This window comes from Elephas maximus, chromosome 3 (assembly GCF_024166365.1).
Source record: "Elephas maximus indicus isolate mEleMax1 chromosome 3, mEleMax1 primary haplotype, whole genome shotgun sequence".
In the NCBI taxonomy this organism is placed as follows: Eukaryota; Metazoa; Chordata; class Mammalia; order Proboscidea; family Elephantidae; genus Elephas; species Elephas maximus.
Window position 1 is genome coordinate 57,761,981 of NC_064821.1, and position 21,625 is coordinate 57,783,605.

At 46.2% G+C, this 21,625-nt stretch overlaps 1 protein-coding gene across 1 annotated transcript in view; it reads left to right on the forward strand.

The window, feature by feature from the left end:
• The window catches only part of IGSF21 (immunoglobin superfamily member 21), a 363,130-nt gene that overhangs the window by 291,152 nt on the left and 50,353 nt on the right, over positions 1–21,625 (forward strand). The gene's annotated exons all lie outside the window — the stretch shown is intronic.

Consider the following 21,625-nt stretch of genomic DNA (forward strand, 5'->3'; position numbering starts at 1 on the left):
CTCAGGAGAAAGGCTTGGCAATCTACTTTTGAAAAATCAGCCATTGAAACCCAGTGGAGCACAGTTCTATTCTGACACACACGGGGTGGTCATGCGTTGGAGATGACTCAATGGCAACTGATTTTTGGTTCATGATGTCAACTGTCATCCACTGCCAAGGAGAGAGGCTGAGGTAGAAAGAGATTCCTGTTGAAAAATAAAGCATCCCCAGGGATAGGAAGAACGTAGCTAACACAGCTATGTCTCTTGGCCTTTCTGCCCCTCTTTCATGTGCCCACTGCCTGGCTTTCTTGGCCTGATTTCCCTTTGACCAGCTCCCTGGTTTCTAGCTCCCCACCACCCAGTGTCTTTTCCATGGGTAGATGCCCAGTGCCCTGTGCCTACTGGCCTGGGATGGCATGGACTGAAGGTAGGGTGGGTAGAAGGAAAGCCTGAAGCCTTGGCTCCTCCTGCCCTTGCCCACCAAACCCAGACCTTGAGTTGAACAAGCTAACTGGTGAATGGATGGATATGGTTTCCATGGCAGCAGTAAGAGGCTGAAGAAGTGAGGCCTGGAGGGGAAGGGGTGGAGGGACAATAGAGAGAGGGGTAAAAGTGGAGAGATGAGGAGGGGGGAAGCACTGGGCCAGAGGGCCAAGGGAATGGGGTCAACAGGAGAGCGATGGCAGGTGGGAGTTGGGGTTCCAGACCCGAGGCTGAAGGTAGCAGCTGAAGGGGGTGGACAGGGCCAAGGATGGATGAGGCCATGACCCCAGTCTTCTACCAACTGGGCATCATGGAGGATAGAACGATGAGGGGCTACCAGCTCCAAATCTGTCTTCACCCAGAGTCTCTGTTAACTAACTTCCTGGTCTTGGGTGATCAGAGGATCCCACGCTAGGCAACCTGGGCTTTTCTTTGGAGATTCATCATTGACAAATTAAAGTTCCATTTCCAAGAGGCATTTTTTTTTTTTTTTCCATGTTGAAAACAAGTCATGGAGCCCAGGTTTTTTAAAAAAAAAAATTATGGTGCCCATACCTGGTGCCCCTCTTGGGGCGGGGGGGAGGATGGGGTCTTCCAGTGGCCCTAAGATGAAGGGCCCCTCCAGCTATTGTAGGGCAGAAGCTGAGACCCCAAGAGTGAATGACTTTTCTGAGGTCACACCATCCTAGGAGGTCCTAGCTGGATTGGAAACCCCGATCTGGAGGCCCCCCGCCCACACGTCTTTCAGGTTAGAGCTGGGGGTCCCCTTCTCTTCCATCACCACCAGTTGCCATCAGGTTGACCCCATGTGTTTCAGAGCGGAACTGTGCTCCGTGGGGTTTTCAGTGGCTGCTTTTTCAGAAGTAGATCACCAGGCCTTTCTCCTGAGACACCTCTTGGTGGACTTGAACCACCAACATTTTGGTAAGCAGCCAAGCACATCAGCTATTCGCACTGCCTAGGGACGCCCCCTATCCCCTTGGAGCCAATTAATAAAACTTTTTTAGGGAGGGTGGGCTCAGGGGTGGCCAGTGGGAAGCAGGCCCCTTCGCTTGGAGCTGCTGGCAACGGGGCTCGGCAGTCAGACCACTAGTTATCAAGGCTTTTATGCTCCAGGGTAGGAATCGCTGATCCACAAAGTCTATGGCAGGGCCAGGGCTTGAGATGGTCCAAGGCTCCCTGCAGGGAGGAAGAGGCTGGGGAAAAGGGAGCACTGGGGGGCCAGGAGGGCACCAGCGAGTCTGGAGCCCCTCCCCCTCGGCCTCTTCTCCTTCATCCCATCTCTCCATTCCTGCACTTGATTGGATGTCATTGATGTTTTGTACCCACTGAGTGGTTTTACGATGAAAAGCATTTTTCAGATTGAAAGGGGGATAAAAATCACACTAATGGCTTTTTAAAGGCCCCAGAAAAGAGAGTTCAGGCGGCCTCCAGAAGGAAGGGGGGAAACACACAAGGAAGAAGGTAATAAAGTCCTTTCAGTGTGGAGGGGCTCAGCTCTTAGACAATGGGAATTTCTGGCCACTCCAGGCTCCCCTGCTCGGTGCAGCCCTCCCTACCTGAGTCCCACCCCCCATCCTAGTGAAGACAGTCTCTTTGCCTCTACTTGGTGTTCTTTCCCTTGTGTTCTCAGGAAGTACCCCACATTTAAACCACCTGGACCCTTCAGTGGCTCCTCAGACAGCTGGAAGGTGGGGGGCCACCAACTGTGGGCTCCCAGTCCTATGGCAATTCTGACATGTCCTTGTGCTTGGGTCCATGGAGAAGCGGGACCCAAACTCCCCACCTTTATGTGGTGGTATGAAAAGAACAGCAGACATTACCGGCTTGTCGAGACCCCGACTCACTGGGACTTCCAGTTCCCAGCAACAGCAGCTGCAGCTCAGTGAGGGGCTTCTTAAGGCTATCATCACTCCCCAAACCATGCTGCAGGTGGTGGTCATGAGCCCATTTCCCAGATTTCAGTGGGTCACCTGGCACGGGTGGCCCGGTTCTCCTTCCTTCATTTGCAGCTGGCTGCTGTCTGACCTTGAGCAAGTCACTCTCTCTCTCTGTAATTGTCACATCTGTTAAATGTAGGATGACCAGCCGTCCTGGGTTCCTGGAACACTGGCCTTTCAGTCCTAAAACCTGGGAAAGTCCAGACAAACCAGAATGAGCAGGTCACTCTAGTTAAATGGCCAGCTGGACTGGGAGACCTCAAAAGCCCCTTCTGGCTCTGACATTAAAGGAGCAAACTCCCAGCCTCCTCCACGTGCACCCTATACCCACAGAACAGGCCCATTAGCTCAGGAGAGTCGTATGTGTCTGCTCTGCAGTACCCATGGCTCCACACCTTCCCAGGGGAGGGTTTCCCCTATCTGCCCCTTTGAAAGGCATGCTGAAGAGCAAATCCAGGGATTGGCTGAAGGAGGCGAGGGAATCATTTCTGGATTTCAGATGGTCTGTCCTTGTCCCCCTGGGGTGGAAACTTCTCTCTTCACAGGCTGGTTCCCAGGAATGTATTGGAACTATTATCAGGCAATGGCTCAGGTTTTAGGACCTCAGGTGACCTTAGCCAAGTCACACCAAGCAGGACACGACAGCTTGCCTTGATCCAGGGTCTGGTCCAACTTTCTGGGGTGAGCTTGAATGTAGAATTGCCTCCAGTGGACCAGGAAGAAGGAAAACGCACCCTCTCTCCAGAGCCAGAGGACAAGGAGTAGGTGCAGGGCGGGGTCCTGGAGGGCAGAGCCTGAGGTTCAGAATTAAGTCAGCACAGAGTAAGAGGGATGGAGGCTACTTTGTGGTTGAAATGACCCTTCCAGAGCTGCAAAATTCTTTCCTAAATACTTCCCATTCAACAACTATTTGTTAGGCACATAACATGTGCCAAGAACCTCCAAGCTTTAGATTCTGGCATTTGGGACTGAAATCAATGAAAGAATAGATGGATGGATGGTTGGATGGATGGGTGGGTGGATGGGTGGATGGATGGGTGGATGGATGGGTAAGTAGATGGTGAATGGATGGATAGTTGGATGGGTGGATGGGTAGATGGATGTCTGGTAGGGGAGAGCAAGATTAAACAGATGAATGAACCCATGGGAGAGGGAAAGGATTGAGGACTGGTGTGTCCCAGCACGTGACTATTTAGAATGAGGCCTGCCTACCAGCCACAGCAGCCTCACCTGGGAACTGGTTAGAAATACTTGACTCTCAGGCCCTGCCCCAGGCCTACGGAATCAGAATCTGCATTTGAACCAGATCCCCAGGTGATTCTTATGCACGTTCAAGTTTAAGACACGTGCCCCAGCACACTCACTCCCAAGATCTCATACAGAGGATCCCATCTCAAGGCAAGGTCTGGGGAGGCCCCTTCTTGCCCGTGCCCATTTGTTTCCCCAGGGTCTGCCAATTGCTGTAAATGTCACCATCACTCCATCCTCCAATCCTGGAGGCTTCGTGCAGCCTTCCTGGGCTAGTGAGGGAAAAGCAAGGTGTGGTGAGGACAGCTGGAGGGGAGAGGGGGGATGGAGTATCTGGGTTGGCCAAACAGGTGCACACCTGGGCCACTGAGCCAAACAAACACACCTGAGCATCCCACCCCCTCCCAGCCACTCTTTGCAGATTGCACAGGTGTGAGGAGGCAGGAGGAGAGTAGAGACACCCCCTTCCTCCCTTTTAGAAGCAGCAATCCTTTTCCAAGTGTCTTATTAGCAAACATCCCAACAGCACCCAGGACTGCCAGCAATTTTATGGCCGTTTTTATTAGCTCTGCCTCCCAGCTCAGCCGAGGGGAGCCAGTTTCTACAAATGTTACCCCAGTGTCACGGGGCCTTGACCCTGAACTTGGAGAGTGAGCAGATGTGTGAGGGAGGAAGAAGCAAAGTCTCGGGCTTCAGGGACTGTACAGTCACTGGGGGCAGCATGACAGATGCCTGGACAGTAAAATGTGGTTACTTCAGGCAGGCGCCAGAATAGTAAGATTGCAGGCGGTGTGTTTAACCTACTTGCAAGAACGGACTATTTCCCGGCCCCTTGAAGCTCCGGCGCCTTGAAGCTCCGTTTCCACGCAAACAATGGTTATACAAATGAAAAGACACTCAGCTCTTCATTAAAGCAGAGCCTCAAAGGACCAATCGCTACCTGAATCTGCTCCGCTAGCCCGAAATGAGGTACTGTGTGTATAAATGAAGACATTTGAATTATAGAACGCTTTTTAAATAGGGTAGATTGCAAAAGTTTCATCCTGACAAGTCTTCTCATTTGCTGGATTTTGGGAAGAGACCTGAGTCCACACACCCCTGTCCTCCCTCCATTCATCCCTGCCTTCCACCCTCCAGGGTCAAGGCCAGATCAGGGAGGTTTTTGAGGCCAGACTGAGTTAGGGCTTGCTCCTACTATGGGTGGAAGACCACGTAAAGGCTTTCGGTTGGGAAAGGCCAGGTCTTCACTATAATAAGATCACTCTGGAATCAGGGTGGGGTTGGGATTGACTGGAGGGTCCTTGGCACAGGGAGACACAGCAAGAATGAAGACCAAAGAGGAGAGGGCCAGAGTGTCACAGAGGGGTGGGGGGTAGAGGGAGGAAAAAGTCAGCTGTCCTGAAAGCTCCCTGTCTTAGCTTCCTAGGGCTGCCGTAACAAAGTCCCGCAAACTGGGTGGCTCATAAGAACAGGAATGTATTTTCTCACAGTCTGGAGGCTGGGTTCACCCTGCCTCCAAAGTCTCTAAGGGAGGATCCTTTCTTGTTTCTCGAGCCTCCAGCAGCTCCAGGCATCCCTTGGTTTGTAGGTGCATCTTCACATGGCCATCCTTCTTTGGGCTGTCTCTCCGTGCCTCTTCTCTTTTATAAGGAGTCACTCAGATTGGATTAGGATCCACTTTACCCCCGTATGACCTCACGTCAACTGTTAGTGTCTCCAAAGACCTTATTCCCAAATAAGGTCACAGTCACAGGTACTTCAGTTGAGACTCCCATGGATCTTTTGGGGGACACGATTCAATCCATAGCATTCTTCCTTACCCAAGAGAAGATCAGAAGCCAAGAGTGTCAGGGGCACCTGTACCATGTCACACGTACCTTCTCATAGAGCAATCTTGTAGCACCCCCTTCCCTCCCGAGTGCCTTTTTATCCGCATCTCACACGCAAGTCTAGAAGACCTGTGGTTTGGTTTGAAGCACACTGCAAATTGAGAGCAGCTCTGTAGAAGGTAGGAATAGGATAAGAGGGGGGTGATGTGGAGTGGTCTGCTCCTAGAAAAGGCATACCTGAACAATGTGTGTAAAAAGACAAAAAAAAAATTTTTTTAAGTCCAGGAACCCCCATGTGATCGCTTTGGAACACAGTTTGACGGTGTCTTAACAAAAGTTAAATATATACCCAGCCATTTCCTTCTTCAGTATTTACCCAGGGGAAATGGAAGCTTATGTCCACACAAACACATGTACTTGCGTGTTGACAGCCACTTCAAAACTGAGAACAACCCAAGTGTCCATCAACGGGCCAATGGATAAGCAAAATGTGGTATATTCATGCAACAAGATACTGAAAACCATCAGTTAGTCTTGAGTCAACTCAAGTTGACCCCATGTGTGTCAGAGTAGAACTGTACTCCTTAGGGTTTTCAGTGTTTGAGTTTTTGGAAGTACAGGCAGTCCCTGGGTTACAACTGTCTGACTTATATACAACCAGTAATTAAAATCCAACCCCCCGTAAAGCCTATTATATTAAAAATTTGAGGTATATACAATGGTTTGTATAACAAACAGGTGCTACTTTGTGTTGTTGTTGTTGTTAGGTGCCGTCGAGTCGGTTCCGACTTATAGCGACCCTATGCACAACAGAACGAAACACTGCCCGGTCCTGTGCCATCCTGAAAATCATTGTTATTCTTGAGCTCATTGTTGCAGCCACTGTGTCAATCCACCTCGTTGAGGGTCTTCCTCTTTTCCACTGACCCTGTACTCTGCCAAGCATGATGTCCTTCTCCAGGGACTCATCCCTCCTGACAACATGTCCAAAGTATGTAAGACACAGTCTCACCATCCTTGCCTCTAAGAAGCATTCTGGCCGCACTTCCAAGACAGATTTGTTCATTCTTTTGGCAGTCCATGGTGTATTCGATATTCCTCACCAACGCCACAATTCAAAGGCATCAACTCTTCTTCGGTCTTCCTTATTCATTGTCTAGCTTTCACATGCATATGATGGGATTGAAAATACCATGGCTTGGGTCAGGTGCACCTTAGTCTTCAGGGTGACATTTTTGCTCTTCAACACTTTGAAGAGGTCCTTTGCAGCAGATTTGCCCAATGCAATTCATCTTTTGATTTCTTGACTGCTGCTTCCATGGCTGTTGATTGTGAATCCAAGTAAAATGAAGTTGTTGACAACTTCAATCTTTTCTCTGTTTATCATGATGTTGCTCATTGGTCCAGTTGTGAGGATTTTTGTTTTCTTTATATTGAGGTGTAATCCATACTGAAGGCTGTGGTCTTTGATCTTCATTAGTAAGTGCTTCAAGTCCTCTCCACTTTCAGCAAGCAAGGTTGTGTCATCTGCATAACGCAGGTTGTTAATGAGTCTTCCTCCAATCCTGATGCCCCATTCTTCTTCATATAGTCCAACTTCTCATATTATTTGTTCAGCATACAGATTGAATACATATGGTGAAAGAATACAACCCCGGCACACACCTTTCCTGACTTTAAACCAATCAGTATCCCCTTGCTCTGTCTGAACAACTGCCTCTTGATCTATGAAAAGGTTCCTCATGAGCACAATCAGGTGTTCTGGAATTCCCATTCTTCGCAGTGTTATCCATAGTTTGTTATGATCCACACAGTTGAATGCCTTTGCATAGTCAATAAAACACAGGAAAACATCCTTCTGGTATTCTCTGCTTTCAGCCAGGATCCATCTGACCTCACCAGTGATATCCCTGGTTCCACATCCTCTTCTGAAACCAGCCTGAATTTCTGGCAATTCCTTGTCGATATACTGTTGCAGCCGTTTTTGAATGATCTTCAGCAAAATTTTGCTTGCGTGTGATATATCAATGATAGTGTTCTATAATTTCCACATTCTGCTGGATCACCTTTCTTGGGAATAGGCATAAATATGGATCTCTTTCAGTCAGTTGGCCAGGAAGCTGTCTTCCATATTTCTTGGCATAGACGAGTGAGCACCTCCAGTGTTGCATCTGTTTGTTAAAACATCTCAATTGATATTCCATCAATTCCTGGAGTCTTGTTTTTCGCCAGTGCCTTCAGAGCGGCTTGGACTTCTTCCTTCAGTACCATCAGTTCCTGATTATATGCCACCTCTTGAAATGGTTGAATATCGACTAATTCTTTTTGGTATAATGACTCTGTGTATTCCTTCCATCTTCTTTTGATGCTTCCTGCGTCGTTTAATATTTTCCCCATGGAATCCTTCACTATTACAACTCGAGGCTTGAATTTTTTCTTCAGTTCTTTCAGCTTGAGAAATGCCGAGCGTGTTCTTCTCTTTTGGTTTTCCATCTCCAGCTCTTTGCACGTCATTATAATACTTTACTTTGTCTTCTTGAGAGGCCCTTTGAAATCTTCTGTTCAGTTCTTTTACTTCATCAATTCCTCCTTTTGCTTTAGCTGCTCAGTGCTCAAGAGCAAGTTTCAGAGTCTCCTCTGACATCCATCTTGGTCTTTTCTTTCTTTCCTGTCTTTTCAGTGACCTCTTGCTTTCTTCATGGATGATGTCCTTGATGTCATTCCACAAATAGTCTGGTCTTCAGTCACTAGTGTTCAATGCGTCAAATCTATTCTTGAGATGGTCTCTAAATTCAGGTGGGATATACTCAAGGTCATATTTTGGCTCTCATGGACTTGCTCTGATTTTCTTCGGTTTCAGCTTGAATTTGAATATGAGCAATTGATGGTCTGTTCCACAGTCGGCCCCTGGCCTTGTTCTGACTGATGATATTGAGCTTTTCCATCGTCTCTTTCCACAGATGTAGTCAATTTGATTTCTGTGTGTTCCATCTGGCGAGGTCCGTGTGTATAGTCACCATTTATGTTGGTGAAAGAAGGTATTTGCAATGAAGAAGTCGTTGGTCTTGCAAAATTCTATCATTCGATCTCTGGCATTGTTTCTATCACCAAGGCTATATTTTCCAACTACTGATCCTTCTTCTTTGTTTCCAACTTTCACATTCCAATCACCAGTAATTATCAATGCATCTTGATTGCATGTTCGATCAATTTCAGATTGTAGCAGCTGATAAAAATCTTCTATTTATTCATCTCTGGCCCTATTGGTTGGTGCGTAAATTTGAATAATAGTTGTATTAACTGGTCTTCCTTGTAGGCGTATGGGTATTATCCTATCACCGACAGCGTTGTACTTCAGGAGAGATCTTGAAACGTTCTTTTTGACGATGAATGCAATGCCATTCCTCTTCGAGTTGTCATTCCCAGCATAGTAGACTGTATGATTGTCCGATTCAGAATGGCCAATACCAGTCCATTTCAGCTCACTAATGCCTAGGATATCCATGTTTATGCGTTCCATTTCATTTTTGATGATTTCCAATTTTCCTAGATTCATACTTCGTACATTCCAGGTTCTGATTATTAATGGGTGCTTGCAGCTGTTTCTTCTCATTTTGAGTCGTGCCACATCAGCAAATGAAGGTCCCGAAAGCTTTACTCCAACCACATCATTAAGGTCGACGATGCTTTGAAGAGGCAGCTCTTCCCCAGTCATCTTTTGAGTGCCTTCCAACCTGGGGGCTCATCTTCCAGCACTATATCAGACAATGTTCTGCTGCTATTCATAAGGTTTTCACTGGCTAATGCTTTTCAGAAGTAGACTGCGGGGTCCTTCTTCCTAGTCCATCTTAGTCTGGAAGCTCAGCTGAAACCTGTCCTCCATGGGTGACCCTGCTGGTATCTGAATACCAGTGGCAGAGCTTCCAGCATCACAGCAACACGCAAGCCCCCACAGGACGACAAACTGACAGACACGTGTGACGCTCATCAAAACATTATTATTATTATTATTATTATTATTATTATTATTATTGTGTTGTTACATTAAAGATATTTTAGTGTATCTTTAATGTTTTTCATGCATAGAAAGGTATACTCTACAGTGTATGCTATATACTAAGACAAACATTTGACTAACTGACGTTAGATACAAGCCGTACCTAACTATTCTGAAACATTGCCTGGTCCTGCACCATGTTCATGATCCCTGGTATGTTTGAGTCCATTGTTGCACTTTTTGTGTCAATCCACCTCATTAAGGATTTCCGTTGTTTTCAGTTACCCTCTACCAAACATGACATCCTTTTCTAACAATTGGCTGTACAGTTTATTGTATACCAATTATCCTCAATAAAGCTGTAAACAAACAAAAAGTTTTTTAAAGGCAAGAAAGACCAGACTTGCTGGCCTGACAGAGACTGGAGAAACCCTGAGAGTATGACCCCCACACACCATTTTAGCTCAGTAATGAAGTCACGCCTGAGGTTCACTCTTCAGCCAAAGATTGAACAGGCCCATGGAACAAAACGAGACTAAAGGGGCACACCAGCCCTCGGGCAGGGACTGAAAGGCAGGAGGGAACAGGAAAGCTGGTAATAGGGAGCCCAAGGTCGAGAAGGAAGAGTATTGACATGCTGTGGGGTTGATAACGAATGCCATATAATAATGTGTATACTAACTGTTTGATGAGCAACTAGTTTGTTCTGTAAACCTTCATCTGAAGTTCAATTTAAAAAAAAAATTTTTTTAAGGCGATGATCCCAGGGGACATTGAGTACGGGGGTGAACCAAACTAACACGCTGTAATACCCCTAAGACTTGGCAGGATAAGATTGCTGTTTGTAATGACAGCCTTGGCATTGGGGCAGGTGAATTAATGTCCAGCCTACTCCCTCTAAGAAGGAGGGGATGTCTAATGCAGACTTGATAGAAAAGTCTCCTTCATAGTGTTGCCATTTAAAAAGGTTGTCTTGCCTGTCTTATTCCCCACTCTATACCCAGCGGCACAAACAGTACCTGGTATATGCTATACCCATTGCCATCGGTCAATTCTGACTCCTAGTGAGTAGAACCATCCCCATAGGGTTCCCAAGGCTGAAAATCTGTATGGAAACAGACTGCCACACCTTTCTCCCACAGAGTCACTCATGGATTTGAACTACTGACCTTTTGGTTAGCAAGCAAGCGCTTCATCACTGCACCACCAGGGCCCCTGGGTATAATACATGGTAGGTACTTAATAATTTGTTTAAAAAAATAGAATCAATTAAATACAGTGTAGGGGGAAGAATGTCACAAGCACTTAGAGCATACCGGCTCTGTTCTAAGTGCCTTTGCACGTGTTCGTTAATTCCGGCTTCCGTTCTCGGGAAAAGTCACTTATTAGATCAGCTGATTCACCAGCAATACAGGAAAAGTGTCCCACCAGCCCCACTCTGCCGTCCTAAGTCCACTATCTCTATTCTAGGAGAATCTAGGACTCTTCCCAGCGGAAAGACAAAGCCAGGGAGGGAAAGATGATCAGGGGCTGGAAAATGGCATCGGGTGTGGAGAACGTGAACATGACTGGTTCAGCAAGCCCCGGTCATCAGAATTAAGGGGCCCACCAGAAGCTTGAAGAAGGGAATTTAGGAAAATAAAAGACCATCCCATTTTTCCCAGCAGGGAGGAAACATATGGCTCTCATTACCTGGAGAGGTGGCGAGGCTCAGACTAGAAATACATTTGCTCAGGAATGGCAGAGGCAATTCAGGTACTCGACATCTCAAATTAATGTTCAGGAAAAGGAAGACTGCAGGACAGTGGGGGGAGGAGTCCAAAGAGCATTCTTGGCTCTGGCATCTGTCAGGTATGGGTTCGAATCATGGTATCTACCTACTTACTCTGTGACGTTGGACACGATACCACTTCTCTCTGCGTCTCGGTTTCCTCGTCTATACAATAGGGAAAATGATAGTCTTATTGTTATATAATGCTATATAGCATGTTTTATATTATAATATTATTATATAACTTCCCTGGTGGCCCAAACAGTGAGAGGCTTGACTACTAGCTGTAAGATTGGCGGTTCAAACCCACCCAGAAGCACCTCAGAAGACAGGCCTGGCGATCTGCTTCCAAAAGGTCACACAGCCTTGAAAACAGGGACCCTGTGACCCACGGGCAGGTATTATTCCACCCATTTATCAGATGGAGGAATTGATGCTCGGAGAAGCCAAGAGACCTTGTCCAATTTCACTTCAGACGCAGAGCCAAAACTAGAGCCTGGGGCTCCTAACTCCTGGTCCAGGCTGTTTCTGCTGCCCTTATTCATACAGCGGATATCCCTTCCGCCACCCCCGGCACCTACCATGTGACCAGGTCCACCTTCAAGGAGCTCATAGCCAGGGAAGAAGACAAACAAATAAGTTATAATGTAGCATGAGATGAAGGAGTCCCTGGGTGGTACAGATGGTTAAAAGCTCAGCACCAAAAAGCTGATGGTTAAAAGCTCAACCAAAAGGTTGACGGTTCAAATCCACCCAGAGGTGCCTCGGAAGAAAGACGTGGTGATCTGCTTCCAAAAGTTCACAGCCATTGAAAACCCTGTGGAGTGCAGTTCTACTCTGAAATACATGAGGTCACCACGAGTCAGAATCAACTCAATGGCAACTGGTTTGTTGGGTTTGTTTGTTTGTTTGTTTGTTTGTTTGTTTGTTTGTTTGTTTGTTTACCATGATATGGACAGAGAGGTGCACCCAGACAGATTTGGCCCTGGGAAGGTAGTGATGCACTGTCTGTACAGAGGTTGGGCAGTCAGGGCAGCCTGCCTGGCCGAGGTGGCATCTGAATGTAAAGTGTTTCTAGCTCTGCTTGTCCGGTGTATCTATTTCACTGGGCACTCATGTTGCACCAGCTCCAAGCTAAGCCCTTGAATTATCCCATGTCATCTTCCCAGCAGTCTTTTGAAGTGGGTATCACAGATGGGAAACCTCAGGCTCAGAGAGGTGTCATGATTTTCTGAGGGTCACACAACAAGTGAGTGGTAGAGCTGGACTTGAATATTTTGATCAGCCAGGCTTTGAAGCCTATACTTTTAAGTGTGTGCCGAACTGCTGATATTAGAAAGATGGATAGAGGTTTACCATGTGGACAGGAAAGGGAAGGACGTTCCAGGCAGAAGGAACAGCACAGGCAAAGACACAGAGCCAGGGACCAAAGGTTTGGCATCTCTACCCACCCCCAAATCCACGCCGATAAGCTCAGCATAGGGCAGGGCACTGAGTAGCTGTAAATACTTGTGCTGACTGTGGACGGCCCACATCCCAGCAGAGGCCCCAGGGGATGGCGCTTGAATGGCCTCACCTGGAAAGATGCATGCAGGGCACAGGGACAGTGAATGGGGCCCTTGCTCTGCCTGTGCCCAGCTTTCCAAAAACACAATTACTTGTCCTTTAGAGACGCTGTCAGTGTTGGTAAACTCCAGCCGTTAAACTGCATTATACTCATCTCTCCCGAAACCTTTGCAGTTATTAATAGTTTATTGATCGCAGCCCCTTGCTGATGAGAGTAGGCCTCCTCCCCCCATCCCCCTCAGGTTCCTGCTATCTGCAGAAGGCCTTCTATCCAGCATGCAGATCAATGCCACTCAATTCTGGGGAAAGGAAGTCTCTGGGGCCACTTAATCTACTTTGCAAAGATGACAGGGAAGGCAAAAACTCAGATTAGGCGCTGAGCAGAGGTGGATTAGTTCAAATCTGAGCTGAAGACTGGATGTGACTAGGGGGTGGGGGCTGCACTGGGCTTCTAGCAAGGAGGGTGTTTTCTCCTGGTTCACACACACCGCAGCCTCCTGGAATGCTTCACCGCCCACTCACTTAAAACCCATCACCCACTTAATGAAATATTAATTGCTCACTTACTGTGATGGCAAACAGGAGCCTGGGTGGTGCAAGCAGTTTGCGATCATCTGCAAACCCAAAGGTTGGCGGTTCAAATCCACCCAGCAATGCCATGGAAGAAAAGCCTGGCGATCTGTTTCCATAAAGATTACAGCCAAGAAAACACTATGGAGAAGTTCTAATCTGTCACTCATGGGATCACCATGAGTCATGCTAGCCACGGGGACACACTGGTCTGCCAGGCGGTACCAACCCTTCCATCATGGAGCTTCTTGTAAGTGGTGGGGATAAAAAAAAAAAAGAACCAAACCCAGTGCCGTCAAGTTGATTCCTACTCATAGCGACCCTATAGGACAGAGTAGAACTGCCCTGTAGAGTTTCCAAGTAGCACCTGGTGCATTCGAGCTGCTGACCCTTTGGTTCGCAGCCGTAGCACTTAACCACTACTCCACCAGGGTTTCCAGTAGTGGGGATAGCAGGCATTAAATAGTCCCAACAAGAAACTTCAAGAGTATGGCCCCCGGACACCCTTTTAGCTCAGTAATGAAGTCACTCCTGAGGTTCACCATTAATCCAAAGATTGGACAGGTCCATAAAACAAAATGAAGCTAAAGAGGCACACCAGCCCAGGGGCAAGGAGGAAAAGGCGGGAGGGGATGGGAAAACTAGTAGTAGGGAACCCAAGGTCAAGAAGGGACAGTGTCAACATGTTGTCGGGTTGTTAACCCCAACGTCGTAAAACAACATGTGTACTGTTTAGCAAGGAGCTAGTTTGTTCTGTAAACCTTCTCCCAAAGTACAAAAAAAAAGTAGTCCTGGCAAGAGTAATTAAATTACAGTCTTTACAAGTTCTAAGGTCGCTATAAATCAGAATTGACTCGATGGCACGCAACAACAACAACTAAGAGGAAGGCATGAGGGCACCTACTGTATCAGTTAGCTATTGCCATGTAACAAACCATGCCAAACATTGATGGCTTAAAGCAGCAACCGTTGATTATTGCTCCTGAGTCTGGGGGTTGGCTGAGCTCTCTCCTATGTCTACTAGGATGGCCTCAGCTGGAATGGCTGCAGCCCCTCTCCACATGCTCTCAACCTCCAGCAGGCCTTTCAGAGGCTTATTTTCAGGGCAGAGGCAGGGGTTGGCCAAGAGAAACAGAGACACAGAAAGGGGCCTGTTAAGGCTTAGAACATGAACAGCATCCCTTCTCCACATTGTTGTATTGCTAGTTGCTGTAGAATCGATTCCAAGTCATGGCAGCCCCATGTGTGCAGAGTGGAACTGCTCCCTAGGGTTTTCAAGGCTTCGACCTTTCGGAAGCAGATCACCAGGCCTGTCTTCTTTTTTTTTTTTTTTTTTTGCAATTTTCACATCCATTTTATTAAAATAAGATCTGGCAACAGGCTGGACATACTGTTCTTTACTTTGCATTTTTCACTTTCCAATAAATGGTAAACATCTTTAAAAGTCAAAACATACACATGTAGCATGTTCTTTTTTTTGTATATATCCTTCTTTTTCATTGTAGTTTAGATGAAGATTTACAGAACAAACTAGTTTCTCATTAAACAGTTAGTACACACATTGTTCTCTGACATTGATTAAAAACCCCACGACATGTCAACACTCTCCCTTCCCAACCCTGGGTTCCCTATTACCATTTTCCTGCCTTCTAGTCCCTGCCCCAAGGCTGATGCACCCCTTTCATCTTGTTTTGTTCCATGAGCCTGTTCAGTCTTTGGCTGAAGGGTGAACCTCAGAAGTGGCCTCATTACTGAGCTGAAAGGATGTCTGGGGACCATACTCTCAGGGTTTCTCCAGACTCTGTTAGGCCAGCAAGTCCGTATTTTCTGAGTTAGAATTTTGTTCTACATTTTTCTCCAGCTCTGTCCGGGGCCCTCTATTGCGATCCCTGTCAGAGCAGTGAGCGGTGGTAGCTGGGCACCATCTAGTTGTACTGGACTCAGTCTGGTGGAGGCCGAGGTAGATGTGGTCCATTAGTCCTTTGGACTAGTCTTTCCCTTGTATCTTTAATTTTCTTCATTCTTCCTTGCTCCCGAAGGAGTGAGACCAGTGGAGTATCCTAGATGGCTGCTCACAGGCTTTTAAGACCCCAGACGCTACTCACCAAAGTAGAATGTAGAACATATTCTTCATAAACTATGTTACGCCAATTGAGCTAGATGTTCCCTGAGACCATGGTCCCCACAGCACTCAGCTCAGAAATTCGGTCCTTCAGGGAGTTTGGATGTGTCTGTGGAGCTTCCGTGACCTTGTCTTGTACAGGTTGTGCTGGCTTCCCCAAGTATTGTGCACTGTCTTACCCTTCACCAAAGTTACTGCTTATCTATTGTTTATTTAGTGTTTTTCCATCCCCACCCCTCCCCTCCCTGGTAGCCACCAAAGATTGTTTCTTTTTGTGTGTAAACCTTTTCATGAGTTTTTACAGTAGTGGTCTCATACAATATTTGCCCTTTTGTGATTGACTTATTTCACTCAGCATAATGCCCTCCAGATTCATCCACGTTATGAGATGCTTCACAGATTCGTTGTTGTTCTTTATCGTTGCGTAATACTCCATTGTGTGTGTCTACCACAGTTTATCCATTCATCTGTTGATGGGCATCTAGGTTGTTTCCATCTTTTGCCCTTTAATCATTATATAGTGCCCTTCTTTGTCTTTTATGGTGGATTTTGTTTTAAAGTCTATTTTATCTGAGATTAGTATTGTGACTCTTGCTCTCTTTTGGTAGTTATTTGCTTGATATTTTTTTTTCCATCCTTTGATTTTTAATAAATTTATGTCTTTGTTTCTAAGTTGTGTCTCTCGTAGACAGCAAATTGATGGATCCTGTTTTTTTATCCATTCTGTCACTCTCTGTCTCTTTATGGGTGCATTTAGGCCATTTACATTCAGTGTAATTATTGATGGGTGTGAGTTTATCACCGTCATTTTGTGGTGCTTTTTTCGTGGTGCTAACATTTTCTTTGTTCCTCTTTACTCTCCTGTGCTGAATTCCTTTTGTTTGTGGATTTCTTTTTCATTTCTTTTGTTTTTGTAGATTTTGTTTTTATTGAGACTTTATGTTTTTCTTTAAATCGAAAAGTAGGTTTGTTAACTTTCATTGTGGTTACCTTGAAATTTCCCCGTATCTTCCTAGGTTTGAACCAGTCTATTATTATCTGGTATTGCCTTGCCTTCCTCTCCATTAGAAAGTTCTATACCTACGTCGTTTATTCCCTTTTTTATTGTTCTGACGTTTTTGTCATATACAAATTAACCTCTCTGGTTCCCTATTGCAATCCTTTTGGTTTTGGATAGTCCTTGAGAGTTCATTTCCTAGGTTGGTATCTGGCTGGTACAATCTTGCATCCTAGATTCAGGCTGTGATTTGATGTTGTTTGTTCTCACACGGAAGGACTCCCTTTAAATTCTTGTAGGTTTAGCTTGGTTTTTACATATTTCCTTAATTTCTGTTTATCTGGAAATGTCCTAATTTCACCATCATATTTGAACGAAAGTTTTGCAGGATGTTATTCGGGGTTGGCAATTTTTTTCTTTCCAGGTTTCATATATGTCATCCCATTGTCTTCTTGCCTGCATGGTTTCTGCCAAATAATCAGAGTTTAGTCTTATTGTTTCTCCTCTGTATGTGACTTTTTGTTTTTCTCAAGCTGCTCTCAGGATTTTTTCTTTGTTTTTGATTTTAATGAGTGCAATGATGATATGCCTTGGTGTTTTTATTTGGGGGTCTATCCTATATGGGGTTCATTGAACTTTTTGGATGGTCAGCTTTTCATCATTCATGATATTAGGGAACTTTTCTGTCAGCAATTCTTCAATGATCCTCTCTGTGTTTTTCTATTTTCTCTCCCTGTTCTGGAACTCCAATCACTCACAAATTTTTGCTTTTGATTGTATCCCACATAGCTCAGTATTTCCTCATTTTTCTTTGTTCTTTTTTATGATTTTTCCTCAAACAGAGTTGTATCCAAGTGTTTGTCTTCAATTTCACTGATCCTGTCTTCCATCATTTCAAACCTGCTCCTCAGCCCTTCTATGACACTGTCCATTTCTGAAATCTTGTTGTTTATCTTTTGGGTTTCTAATTGTTGCTTTTGTATGATTTCCAGTTGTGAGTTTATATTGGCATTTTGTTCCTATATTATTTTCCTGAATTCTTCCATTTTTTGTCTGTATTTTCCATGAATTTGTCTGTCTTTTTCATAAATTTGTCTATTTTTCCCTGATTTTTGTCTGCTTTTTGCTTCAACTTTTGGATAGCTCTGAATATTAGAGATTTGAATTCCCTGTCAGGTAGTTCTAGTGCCTTTTCTTCTACTGGAAAGTGATCTGATGTTTTATTTTGGATGCCTGCTGGAGCCATCCTGTCCTGTTTTTTTATATGTTTTGATATTGTCTGCTGTCTTTGGGACATTCAGTAGTTTTTTGTTTGTTTCATTCTGGTTTTTTGTTTTATTTGGTTATGTCTGAGGAGGCGGTCTGTGCGTTCTTTGTTGTTTGCTCATCTGTAGTCATGATACTTTTCACCACCTTGTCCAATGGGCACGGCCAGTCACTCAGCTGTGGTGCAGCACAGTAGGTCCAGCAGGTGCTCTGTCTCCTGCTGGAAACTTCGTGAAGCTGCTTTCCCATACTCCTGTCCACCAATCTGCAATGTGTGTAGGGCGAATCCAGGCAGCATGGACGCTGCACTTCCAAGCCAGCCGAGCCACTGCAGCTAGCCAGGAAGCTCAGAGGTAGAGCAGCAGGGAGAGGATAGGGGGTGGGAAGGCATATAACACTGGTTACCAGGTGCTCTGTCTCCTGCTAGGAGCTCTGGGAAGCTGCTTGCCCATGCTCCCTGTCAGCCAGTCTCCAATAGGAGTCCAAGATGGTGAATCCGTGCTGCGTTAGCTGATAAGGAACCTCAGCATGTAACTCTCCTCGCTCTGTGTCCTCTGTCAGTTTCTTATTCTGTTCAGCATTTGACTGTGTTCTTTCTCTCTTCATTTGATACTTCAGGCTCCAGGAATGATGTATGTCTCTGTTTTACTTAGTGTTTTAGGTCTTTACTGTGGAGGGACAGTGTGGTGTTTCTGTCTAGGGGACCATGTTGGCCAGAAGACCTGCAGGCCTGTCTTCTGAAGCACCTCTGGGTGGGTTTGAATCACCAGCTTTCGGCTAGTAGTTGATTGCTTAACCATTTGAGCCAACCAGGGATTCTTCTCCACATACTATTGACCAAATCAAGTGGCAAGGCCAGCCCAGCAAGGGGGAGAAGACTCCGCCTTTTGATGGGAGGAGCTGTGAGGCACATCGCAAGGGATACAGGAAGGCTCTTAGGGGGTGCCATCAGTTCAACTGATATACCACACCCATCTAGTCCAGGCATCTGGAGATGAAGTCCTTAAGAAAGTGACTTTGTAATCTGAATAACGAGTAGGATTTAGCCAGGGAAAGAAAGTGCAGTATTCCCGGGAAAGGAGAATATTGCAAACAAAAACCCCAAATCCAAAAGGAAGTTGGATAAAAGCAGTATGGGATCCTGGATTGGGTCCTGGAACAGAAAAAGGACTTCAGTGGAAAAATTGGTAAAATCCAGTGAAGTCTGGAGTTTAGTTAATGGTAATGTATCAGGTTTCTTAGCTTTGACCTGTACCACGGTAAGTGGGGCAGCAGTGGCTCAGTGGTAGAATTCTCGCCTTCTATGTAGGAGACCTGGGTTCAGTTCCCAGACAACACACCTCATGCATAGCCACCACCCATCTGTCTGTGGAGGCTTCAGTGTTGCTATGAGGCTGAACATGTTACAGCAGAGCTTCCAGACTAAGAATGACGAGAAATAAAAAGCCTGATGTTCTACTTCTGAAAATCGGCCAATGAAACCCCATGGATCACAACAGCCCAGTCCACAACCAATCACGGGGATGGCACAGGACCAGGCAGCATTTCATTCAGTTGTGCATGGGGTCTCCATGAGTCAAGGCAGACTCGAAGGCAGCTAACAACAGCAATGTAAGACCTTAACAATAGGGAAAACCAGGTGAGAGGTATACAGGGATCTTCTGTATTATCTTTGAAACTTCTCCGTAAATTTAAAATTATTCCAAAATAAAAAATTTATTGGGAAGAAAAAAAGCTTGGTGCATAGAAGGAATGGAAAGAAGGCCATTGTGAGGGGAGCCAGGAAGGGGAGGGCGTGAGACTGTGGCCAGAGATGGGGAAGGAACCACTGCACTGGATTCTGGTCTTTCTGTTAAGACAGAGAGAAGCCTTTGAAGGGCTTTGAGTAGGGGAGTAACATTAATGTGATTTGCATTTGAAAAGATCTGGTTTCTACACGGACAGTAGATTGGGAGGGAGATCAAGCAGGCACAGAGAAACCTTAAACCATTGCTATTCCAGGTTAGGAGCGGTGGTGGCAATGGAGACAGTGAGAAACAGGTGGATTTGGGATGCACTTAGGAGGCACCGAAGACTTGGTCACTGATTGTATTTTGGGACTACAGAAACGGTGGCTTTCAAAGGGGGTGCCAAGGACTGTGACTTGGGTTAATGGTGGAGGGCAGGGCCATTCGTGGAGCTAAAGAACATCTGGCTGTAGAAATAGTCCTAAATGCGAAGCTGCCTTCTTTATAAGGCACCCAGTCAGGTGTCCCCTGAGCTGTCTTCTATACCACCTGTGTAGTGTCAACCCAAGCATACTGCTTATGTTACTGTCACCTGAGCATGTCATCAGTGTAGCAATTGCCTGAGCGTTCGCCTGTGTTGCTATCACATAAACACATCTTCTGTGCATCCCACGTATGTGGCGGTTACCTGCACATATCACCTGTGTGTCAGCCTTGTCATTATTATCTTATTACATCACCTGGTAGCTGCCAGCTATGCATATCCCCTGAGCCTGTTTCTTTACAGTGCTGTCACCTGAGCTCATCACCTGCACACCTGTCACCTACGCAAGTCACCTAAACCAGTCATCTCTAAAACTGACACCTATGAATATCACCTAAATGTGTCATTCTGGGTGACTGTCATTTAGTAACCGTGCTGGCAGAGGCTAGTTTTTTCAGTCTGGCTGAGTTACAAACACAGAAAACAGTTCCCCGGAGGGGAGACGGAGCCCCTGCTGTTCGTACTGTCACAGTGCTTTTTGGTGCTCTTTCTTCCGAGAGCCATGAGTAGGTGTGTAGAGGGAGGCAGCATCCTCTCCAGGAAGTTTCCCAGATGAAAAACTCCTCATTCTTTAAGGCCTTCAGTGACAGTCGGTAGACCAGATGTCAACCTCTGTGTATTCTATGTAAATGAAGGTGTTTGTTTATGCTAATGTCTGCTGGGTGATGGGGAGGGAAAGGCTGGCTCAGCTGCATCAGAGAGACTGGGAGCCCAGGTGTATGGGGGGCGAGGAGGCGGGAGGGAGGGATGGTGAGTCATAGGAAGGAGCTGGAAGACAAAGATGAGAGGGAGGGAAACAGCTGAAACAAGAAAAGAGTGAATCGGAGGTTAAATTGCTCAGTAGAAGCAGATGGAAGAGAGATGAAGCTGAGCTGAGTAGAGTGGGGAATATGTCCAGGAGGGGATGGGAGTGAAAAACACGACTGAAGGACCCTCCCTTCTCAGCAGGTGCCAGGGCTGAGACCACACCAGGGCCTGAGCTCTTAACCACCACCCTCTCTGTCCCCCAGTGGGGTAGGGTATCACCCAGTGAGGTGGAGTAGGGTGAGGTGCTTGGCATTTATCAGGGACCCTTTGAATATGGGAGTCCCTGGATGGTGCAAATGGTTAATATGCTTGGCTGCTAATGGAAAGGTTGGAGGTTCTAGTTCACCCAGAGGCACCTCAGAAGAAAGGCCTGGTGATCTGCTTCCAAAAAATCAGCCATCGAAACCCTTACGGAGCACAGTTTTGCTCTGACGCACATGGGGTCACCATGAGTCGGAATCAACTCAAGGGCAACTGGCCTTTTTACTGGTTTTCTGTGAACTTGAGTTTCTTCCTCTGGTTTTATGTAGCTTGAGAACCTTTAAGACCCAAATAGAGACCCCAGTTCCTCTAGGTTGTGGCCAGAATAAGCCCCGCCAGCCCCATAATTAGACCCAGAGCTGGCTGGAACTTACCAGAGGACACACAAGTTTCCTGGAAGCAAAGCCCACTCTTCCTTGTCCAAACTGCCCAGAACCCACTTGCAGGAATTTCCTCTCTCCACAAGGCCACACACGATGAAGGAACAAGTAATGATCCCTCTGTTCCTTTGGGTG